General features: G+C 38.1%; 1 long non-coding RNA gene across 2 annotated transcripts; it reads right to left on the bottom strand.

Annotated features, from left to right (window-relative positions):
- Positions 1-1,844: 1,844 nt before the first annotated feature.
- On the bottom strand, positions 1,845-9,332 carry LOC137291571 (uncharacterized). 2 transcript variants are annotated; one of them, XR_010957269.1, is made up of 2 exons: positions 9,255-9,332; positions 1,845-5,181 (listed from the first exon to the last, which is right to left on the bottom strand). It is a non-coding gene; the product is annotated as an uncharacterized lncRNA (long non-coding RNA). The 2 variants fall into 2 exon arrangements; XR_010957270.1 differs by having other exon boundaries at positions 9,241-9,332.
- Between the last annotated feature and the right edge of the window lie 501 nt (positions 9,333-9,833).

Below are 9,833 nucleotides of genomic sequence, written 5' to 3' on the forward strand. Positions count from 1 at the left end.
TCACGACAGAGAAGCACCTAATCGAAAGCCGCGACGCGGTCCTGTACATGTAGACATTATCCTGCTTCTACCCATTTGAACCTAGATCTTCAATGTGGCAAGATAAACGAAGGGGCTGTGAAAGATCGTTGGGATCAACGGAAATCATCGAACGACATTCAAAGGTTGCAAGACACTAGGAAACACGTGATACCAATGTTGAAACTAATTCACTCGCTCTGTCATGATATAAACTTTCTCTTCCGTCTCTAAGCCGGTGGACAAAACGCTTGTTCGTCACACCGAAAACCCGCGTCGATTTTCAAAGCAGGGTACCAGTGAACGTTTTTGCAATTATTTCCATAAACTCAGCATTTACATAGCTGGCATCATCGCAAAAGCGGCTCGGAGTCTCTTTCTTGCTCTCCTGCGGCATCCAAAGTTCATAACGTAAACGGCAAAGACGCCGTCAATTAGCGTCAAACTCGTAGAACTTCGTAATGATTTTACGAGCGCTTCCCCTATTAATGTCATCATCTTCACAGCAAACCAGAACCCACGTCCCTCTATTCCATCGGCGTCCAAGAGCTGGTTTAAAGCGTCAGTCCAGCCCAATGGAAGCACTATGTGATACAGGCCTATTGTCGTTCTATGAGTGTATTCGATGTATGACCTCTGCCTCCGTGGTGTAGTGGTTACAGCGTCCCCTAGGAGAGCGGAAAGTCGCAGGTTCGATCGCGGCCGCATCATACTAAAACACGTTCAAAATGGTACTTGTTGGTCCCAGCCAGGCACTCGGCATTAATGGGTACAAGGAATGGTAGGCTTGGAGTCAGTATAATGTATCTGACTGCGGTATTCATGCTTGACTGGAGCATGGGATCTCAGTGAGCCAGCTCTACAAAACCTATTTAAGTCTGCGTTAGTACATGCAGCCACATATACACACACGTCTTCAAATTATCGAATTATGTTCAAGTAGAGCATTAAACCCCATTTCACCTCACCTGAGATGTATGACAGGTGTCAGATGCACAAATGAACGTATTGCAAAGTTATGTTTATTATATGATTTGATGTGTGTTGTTGCTGCACACTCAGCAACTGTCCAGGTAAATGACGTTGGTGTGTACATGATCCACTCTATACAAAAACTCTAGTGTCTGACATCATGAACACATAACTATATATGAGTTAACTAAGAGTGTCCCAGGGAAATATGTCCAGGTATGTACTTTTGAATGTAAGAGTGCCATCAAGAAAACCAATTATCCTTCAAACTTGGTGGACCTTCTTTCCCTAGGACCAAAAGTAGACTATTAAGAATGTTCCAGTGTCTTTCTATGGTATGGGTATGTTCCTCCATGTCAGCAATTGTTGTATGTGAACAGTAATATGTGCATGCCACTTAACCTGTAAGCAACCGAAACAGAACACCTGAACTCAATGGCTGAGTTAGTGAGGTTAGTTTTACACTGCATTCAGCGATATTCCAGCTTTATGGTGGCAGTCTATAAATAACTGAGTCTGGACCAGACAATCCACTGATCAACATCATAGGCATTGGTCTACCCAATTGTGACACAATGACATGAGTCAACCAAATCAGCAGGCCTGACCACCTTATACCATTAGTCATCTCTTACCTCAGGCATGGCTTAATCATGCCCAATGTAAACCCAGAACTTCCTGGATCCAGTGACTGAAAGCATGAGCAACAATTCAGGGCACTAGGCTACTATGACCAACAGACTGGACATCCCAAATTGGGTGGTTCTTACATCCAGTTCTGAGTACTTGGGGGTATCCTTGACCAACACTCTGCACAGCGTTTCTTCCAACTAAAATACTAAATAAGTACTCCATTCATTATAAACAGTTTAATTTTCAAGAAAGGTGAATTGTTCAAGTTTATGAATTTTCTTGTTAAGAATTATATAAGTTCATACGTAACACTAATAACAATCAAACGTTTCTCATACAATAAAAACAACTTGTTCTTTGTATTTCATGACATGGAGGCCAGCTGCACATTCTGCAACCTGTTTATGTTTGAAGCAACAAGGTTAACACCAAAGGCTTACTTCCTGTTACCGCCCTGTTACAAACCAGTCTATCCCCCATTTAAACTGGGTGGTCAAGTTGGATCACTAGATGACTTTGAAATCTTCACAAAGAGAGTTGTCACGTCTGATCTGATTTAATAAGACAGTGAATTTAGTTTTACAAAGCTTTTAGCGATATTTCAGCAATATCACGGGGTACCTCTGAAATGGATTTCACACATTGTACCCATGTGAGAAATCGAATCCGGATCTTCGAGGTGACGTCTAACCACTTGACTAACCATTCAAAACAATATGTCATAATTACAGTAACTGCCTTTAACACACTTTACCATGTGTACATGTTAAGACACTGTTAAAAATGTTTTGTTCCTTACTTTTTGGTAAAACAAAACATTCATCCTTAAGGACAGTAACAGTCAGAATGCAAATAAAGGTTAAAAACAATGGACTCTGAATGTCCTTGAAAAACACACACTTCAGAATACAATGTGCAGGAATACAGAAACAAAAGGTTCATGATGTCCGTGCCATTGTACAAACCAGCCTCAGCACCATGACAGTAATATACCTATGTTCAAATAGTGAAGTTGTGATCACCTAACACTGAGTACTTACACAGCACCCCAGGTCATTTCATAAATCAACTTAGCACAATAACTACATGTAGTGTCAATCAGTAAGCATTGGAAGTTACAATCAACTTTAAGCTAAGTTCACTTTGTGGAATCTAGACCAGACTGACAATTACTGTCGATATATAGACAGCATGGGGTTCTCGTTGTACTGAACGTTATCTTATGGATAACTTCTTTATTGTTTCTCACACTGTTTCTGGGCTAGTTCTTGTTCCTTACTGAGGTAGGTCATTCTTGTACATGCACCTGAAGAAGGGTCAAAAACTAACCCAGAAACACTGTTGAAAAAAAATAGAGAGGTTGTATTCCAAAAGATTTGTCTTGTATTACTACAGAAACTTCTAAATGCCTTTGAAGAAAGGTATTGAATAAGATATAAAGACTCAGTTCAAATGATCCTGCCCTTGACTTCAAGAGGATCCAAACTTTGACTTCAAGATGATCCAGTCCAAGATTTCAAGAAGTCCCTATGATTTCTAATACTGGCCATGAAAAAGCGTTAGCTCGTTTCTCAATAGACTGGGGAGTATTTCATCTGTACTACTCAGCACTGGACAAGCACACAGGTGGAGGATTTGGCTGAAGATGTTATCAAATGACTAATATTCAATACTGCCATGACACATTTTCAACTCTACATGAAATTTAAACTATACACATAATTATACATGGTCTTGTTATATTCAGCTTTAGCCCTCTTTCTAAACAGTGCAACAGTGGACCCTACAATGGATAACATAAAATTTACGAAATATTGAAACTTGTACCCAGGTCTGTGGCAGAGTGAGTAAATGCTTCAACAAAGAGACTACTAGAAAATATTACAGTATCCCAGTTGAGGATAATCTATAATCCTCTCTTGCAGAACTGCTTCTACTGGAAGAAACATAGCTCAATTCTTTTATCAGATGACAAAAGATATCTATATCACATAACTCAAAGAGGTGTTAAACTAAAGAGGGCAACAGTTAATTCAAGTGAATGTGTTTAGTTGACCATTGCTGAAGGAAGTATGCCAGACATACTGGAATTCACACATTGTGCTCATCAGGGATGACTATTGAGGATTAAACAACTATTGCAATAGAGATAGTCAATTACAACATGCCATTGCGACAGCAACTGTCTGTTACAACATGCTATTATGACAGCGATAGTCTGTTGCAACATACTGTTGTGACAGCAATAGTTGATTACAACATGCTATTGCGATAGGGATAGTCTATTGCAACATACTGTAGCAATAGTGATATTCCATTGCAACCAACTACTTACTACAATACTATTACAATAGATTTTTCTCCTTGGATTGTCTCATTTGAAGTTATTTCCCATATGAATGTATAGTTTATATGAAATGAAAAGAAGCTGAATAGTCTCAGTCTTTTTAAATAACTGACAAGGAACTTGAAACCCAGATTAAGTTTGTTAAAGGGGTAACAGGGGCAGATAACTCTAAATCAAGGTGAATGAACCTGGTACTTCCTGTATTTTGAGCTGTGCATTTATCAATGGAAGGCAAATACTAAACTATTGATAGTCAGACATACTATAGATGCATCAAAAGTTTTTCTTTCTACCATTGATTATTTACTATTAGAGACTCAACAATTGAAATCCATCCACATGTCGACTAATAATTAGGTTGTATTCTGTAATAGTGGGTTGCCCCAGTGCAAGTAACAAAGCACTAAATTGAGCCCTGAAGTGGTATAAGCATGTGATGAATGCTGTTGCTTAGTCAGACCACCTCTCTCATCTTAAATTTGAGTAGCTGGAATTTCACTTTAGTCTTGACCTGTCATGCGAATAAAAGACATGTTGCTGGCTTCAAAAGGACTACAACTCTAAGAAATTATACTGAATGCTGGGGACTAATGACATAGAGAAAATCAAAATAATTTCAACTGTGTCCCTATAACACAAACATGCCTAGACAGTCTGTAACAATATCCTTCAATCATATTGTTACATTTGGGTAAAAGAAAAGAATGCATTTTACCCTACTAAATAAAGTTTAAAAATCAAATGGACAATTGACCAAATTTCATACAAATTTGCTAAATTCTATAACCTTTTCCATTAACTTTTTGTTCTGTGGAATGAATTTCAGATCCATGAGCAGTAATTTGGTCACAGAATTGGAAACAATCAGTCACTTGTCTTGCAATCAAACACACAACAATGCGAGACATAAGCTGGAGCGGCAGTCCTCAGTCTGTCTTCTGCCGCCTCGTCTTGGCAATGTTAGCACCACGTTTAGCTTTTCGTTTCTTATCCTTTTCCTTGGATTCAATTTGTTTGGCTAACTGCCAAGCCAGTCCAGCACTGATGAGAAAGAGTGGCGACAAACACATTAAAGTGTAATATACAAACGTCCAAGGATTCTGAGCTGCCCATATTATCAAGTCCTTGAGCATCTCGTTCCAGTCCCACCCAAACATGTTGCTTGACGAACAATAACAGGCAGCTAGCAGGTATCACGCGTGAATGTCCAGCTGAATAATAAAGAAGTTGAGAGTCATATTTTAAATGCATCCTAAATAACATCAGGAAATTTCTTTCTATATTTACAATTAAACACACACTGGACTACTTTTCCACTGAATCTTTGCTTCATCAGTGAGTGAGTAGCTTCATCTTGCTTATCACTTGCTCAATACAACTTTTAGATAAATATCCATCATTTGAAGTGACAAGAAATTATGAAAATAAAAGTTTCCAACATCATACTGAAGTTTGCCTTCTCGCTTCATATACATTACAAAGGGGTGGAGTAGCCCAGTGGTTAACATGGTTAAAGCATACTCTCATCACACTGAACAGTCAGGTTCTATTCCCCACGTGGGCACAATGTGTGAATCCCATTTCTGGTGTCCTGTACCATGATATTGATGGAATATTGCTAAAAAAGAACCAACTCACTTACTTGCATACATCACAGGGAAGTGATACAACACTAATGGACCAACATCCAGGCTACAGGTATATACATATTTAGTGGAAATATTTACAACTACTAATAGCTATACTGAGCTTGGATGGTTCATGACTTCACAAGTTGTGACATCATCAAACATTGACTTCCTTAGGCTTTACATGATTTCTGTCAAGTCAGATTGTGGCATTCAGCGTGGACTCAAAGAAATGATTGGTGACAAATGGATCAGGGATTTAACATGACAAACTAAGAAACAATTAACTGCATTCTATATAATCGAAGAATGTGTTTGATGCTGTAGTTAGCAATATTCAAGCTTAATCAATGAAACCCAAATTTTACATGGGCTGCCACAACAGCATTTTGGAACATTTTCGAAATAAAAGACATTTTAAGTGATTGATGATATTTCTTAATTTTGGTTGTTCCATCCTGACTTTTAAGAGCATAGAAGAAATACTATGAAACTGTAAATATACACGTTCTTAGAGTGGATCTCACTGACTTAGTTGACACATCATTGCATTCAATCTGTGTAAATCAATTGTTATACTTTTCGTCACTTCATTGTCTTGTCAGGACTCAACTGTTTACAGACAACCACCATGTAGCTTGAATATTGCTGAGCACATCATGAACAACAAATGCATCTGGCTCAATACTTTTCAACTGAGAATAAAATTAAGCTTTCTCATTCAGTGAATCAATGTATGTAGGTTTATTGACTGAATTAGTACGATTGGCATCAACCAAGGCATGCCCATGACAATAATTTAAAGGGGCACTGATGCAAAGCGAATAATGTTTCTCGCCAACGGTCTAATTACGAAACCAAGCAGCCAATTGGTCAGCACCGTGACCCTGACGGACAAAGGGACTGGGCTCCTGTCCACATTAGCCGAATCTCCTCACCCTGAAAAGTGAGGAGGCCAGATGCCTATCACATGCCGTTATCTAAAAATATCCATGGTATTCCTTATCTGATTGTAACAAAATATACCAGCAGAGTAGTTTTTTCTAATGCCTGGATGGTATAGTGACTGATCCAATTTGATCCTATTTCTGTGTTTTTTACCTTGATATTTAATCATGTCATGTGAAAATATGATGTCCACACACACATAGCAAGCCATTTGTTTCATATAAGTCCGAAAGATTGCGAAGCTTTATATTTAGATAGTTTTGAGGGTTGGCCCAGCTGTCATAGCAAACATCACATGTAAATTTTGGTATCTACGACCCTCGTTTATTATCTATGATAATAAAAAACACACAGTTGATTTATCTGAATTTGTAAACTAACAACGACGACATTTCCATTGGTAGAGAAATCTGAAAATTTTCTTATGTAAAAAAAAACCCTGATTATAACACAGCAAATACTTATCTGCATTTCTTATGTAACAACGAACTTCCGTTGGTATCCTCAAAACAGTTTCGGCCCAAAAGTGTTTCCATGCATGCGATACAGAGATTACATTTTCCTTGCTGTAACTCGAGTTTGATGGTGTAAACCTACACGTGTTATTTGTCATCATTCGCTTGATGTTCAGTTAATGAATTTATAACAGGTATAATTAGTGGTAACACCACTTGGTTCCCATTTGGCATCTCTCCTGTCTGGAGTAAATACTCAACATTCTAAATTAAGGTCTGTAATGGCAAATGTATTGCCTGTTATGTAATATGTGCATGTAAGTGATGCAAGAGGGTTTATCAGCTGAGTTATAAAAACAAACATCGATCAAAGGATTAACCGATAGAACACTGATTGATTAATTACTTCCACAGCAGATTTGTCAAAAAGGCAGTGTTTATGAGTGTAGATTTACGTAATCTATACTGAATACACCCTGTCGTAAAGTACGAGTGTAAAAACAACATCCTTCCTACAAAGAATTAACCGCCACTGCCTTGATTGATTGATTGTTGCTCATTATTGGCTAACTAATGGCGGGCACCATACAGTTAGTTGCTGGGTGTGCTGTCCTGGGTGACCAGTGAGATTATGTATACACCAGTGTGAAAATTTCTCAAACGATGTGTCACTTTTTCACATATTAGACTGTTGAAAGACACAAGACATACAGCAGGATTACTTACCAGCTGCAGATGAATGGAATATTGTTCTTTTATGTGAATATTGATGAATACATTCCTGAACGAAGTAAAAGCCTGACATTGTTGTTATAACTTTCACCTGTCTAAAATTTAATATTTGCATTTTGTTTTAATTTATTTCTTGTAGCATTCAGTAGAATCTGTATTACAGAAAATATGAACTATGTCGCGAATGCGGTCTGTGTGAAATATGATTCACGTTGGCAATCTATACAATGTTTAGATATCAAAATCATGTTAGAAATTCACTGCAAGTATAAGCAGACCGTGTGGGGTTGTTTTTTTTTTAACTTTCCAAATGCATACAAATGTGACAAGGAACTAATTAAGTTTATAAAACAAAATATAAAGACCTACACTGACTTCGTTATTTTTCAGTCCTAACATGTTTTTTTTTTATATCACAGGCAGATGAAAATTCAAGGTGTTCGATTTGTTTTCATAATAACAAAGTAAAATGACTTCATCTTTGTTGATCAGTCTACACATAAACTATCAAGCAGAGATCACGAACCAGTCACGAATTCTGGGATATCATCCGGGTATTCCCGTCAGAAAAACAATAAGAAAAGAAACCACCAGTCCATGGAAATTGCTCTGCATCAGTGCCCTTTAAAACCTACATGACACTGTGTTTTAACAATTTTCAATATTTGCATTATCCAAAAATAGTTGATGCAGAACATTTGAGTGAGTGAGTGAGTGAGTGAGTGAGTGAGTGAGTGAGTGAGTGAGTGAGTTTAGTTTTATGTCACACTCAGCAATATTTCAGCTATATGGCGGCGGTCTGTAAGTAATCATGTCTGGACCAGACAATCCAGTGACCAGCAACATGAGCATCGATCTGCGCAATTGGGAACCGATGACATGTGTCAACCAAGTCAGCGAGTCTGACCACTCGATCCCATTAGTCGCCTCCTACGACAAGCATAGTCGCCTTTTATGGCAAGCATGGGTTTCTGAAGACCTATTCTACCCCAGGACCTTCACATGTCGCAGCACATTTGAGGAAACAACAATTGATGTATAAATAAATGCACATAATCGTGTTGAGGAGACACTGTACCACATCGTTCTCTGAGTTGTGTCATCGCAACCGATTATTCATGAGTTTTATTACAAGACGTATAAGGGTCATACTTTCTGTCTGAGTGGGTGTGACCAGAATGTACATTTCGAATGCAACGTGCTTTCACTGTTTATTTGTCGCACACAGAATTACGGCGATATTCGTATAATAAACAGGCTAGTGTGAGGCTAGTGTTGGTAGACGGGACATATATTTCTACATCGTCTGGGGTTTTTCCATACGATACTAACAGAAGAGCCCAACATTAATCAAAGTTTATGTCTCACAATCATGAATACTGCGGGTTGATACGAAATATTTAAATATGATATCAAATATGAATAATGATGGTTCGGTAATGACGATCTACTCCGTGTATAGTATTACAGACGCAAGTTAGCATTAACTTAAGGCCGCTTTACAAACCAAAATCTGCTCACAACTGAAGCAAATAGTTCCGATACTTTCAGCTATGACGCTTTCTTGTCGCCATTGGTCAAAGGGAAGTAACTTTGTCCAAACTAAAAAATAAAAAAGACGGAATGACCCTTTAATGAAACAGGAGTGTATCTATGTTCTTGGGAAAACGATCTCATCTGTGTATTGAAAGATTCCAGCTCAACCAGCTGTCTCTTCGTTTGTTTTTATCAAATATTGAAATATAATATTGCATTCCACTTGAATAAACTGAATCATGTTTTTGATCACATTAGTGCAAAAAGTTCCGCATTGCATTAATTGGCCGATTATATTCACATAATTAACATGTTAGCAATAAAAAAACAACGATAAATACAAAGTTACATCAATACCAGAATGTATATGTAAAGTGTTCCTCACTCGTGGCGTCTTGAACTGAAATGAAACACATTGTTTGAGAGGACCGGTTTGGGGGCGATTGTCAAGATACACAAGAGTTATTTCCCCTGCATTGTCGGCAAACTCGAATGTGTGTGACTGAGTTTGTCGTGCGTGGGTGCACTTGCACTAATAACACTTGTAAGCGCCAAAAGCGCAGG

Source organism: Haliotis asinina, chromosome 7 (genome assembly GCF_037392515.1).
Source record: "Haliotis asinina isolate JCU_RB_2024 chromosome 7, JCU_Hal_asi_v2, whole genome shotgun sequence".
Lineage (NCBI taxonomy): Eukaryota > Metazoa > Mollusca > Gastropoda > Lepetellida > Haliotidae > Haliotis > Haliotis asinina.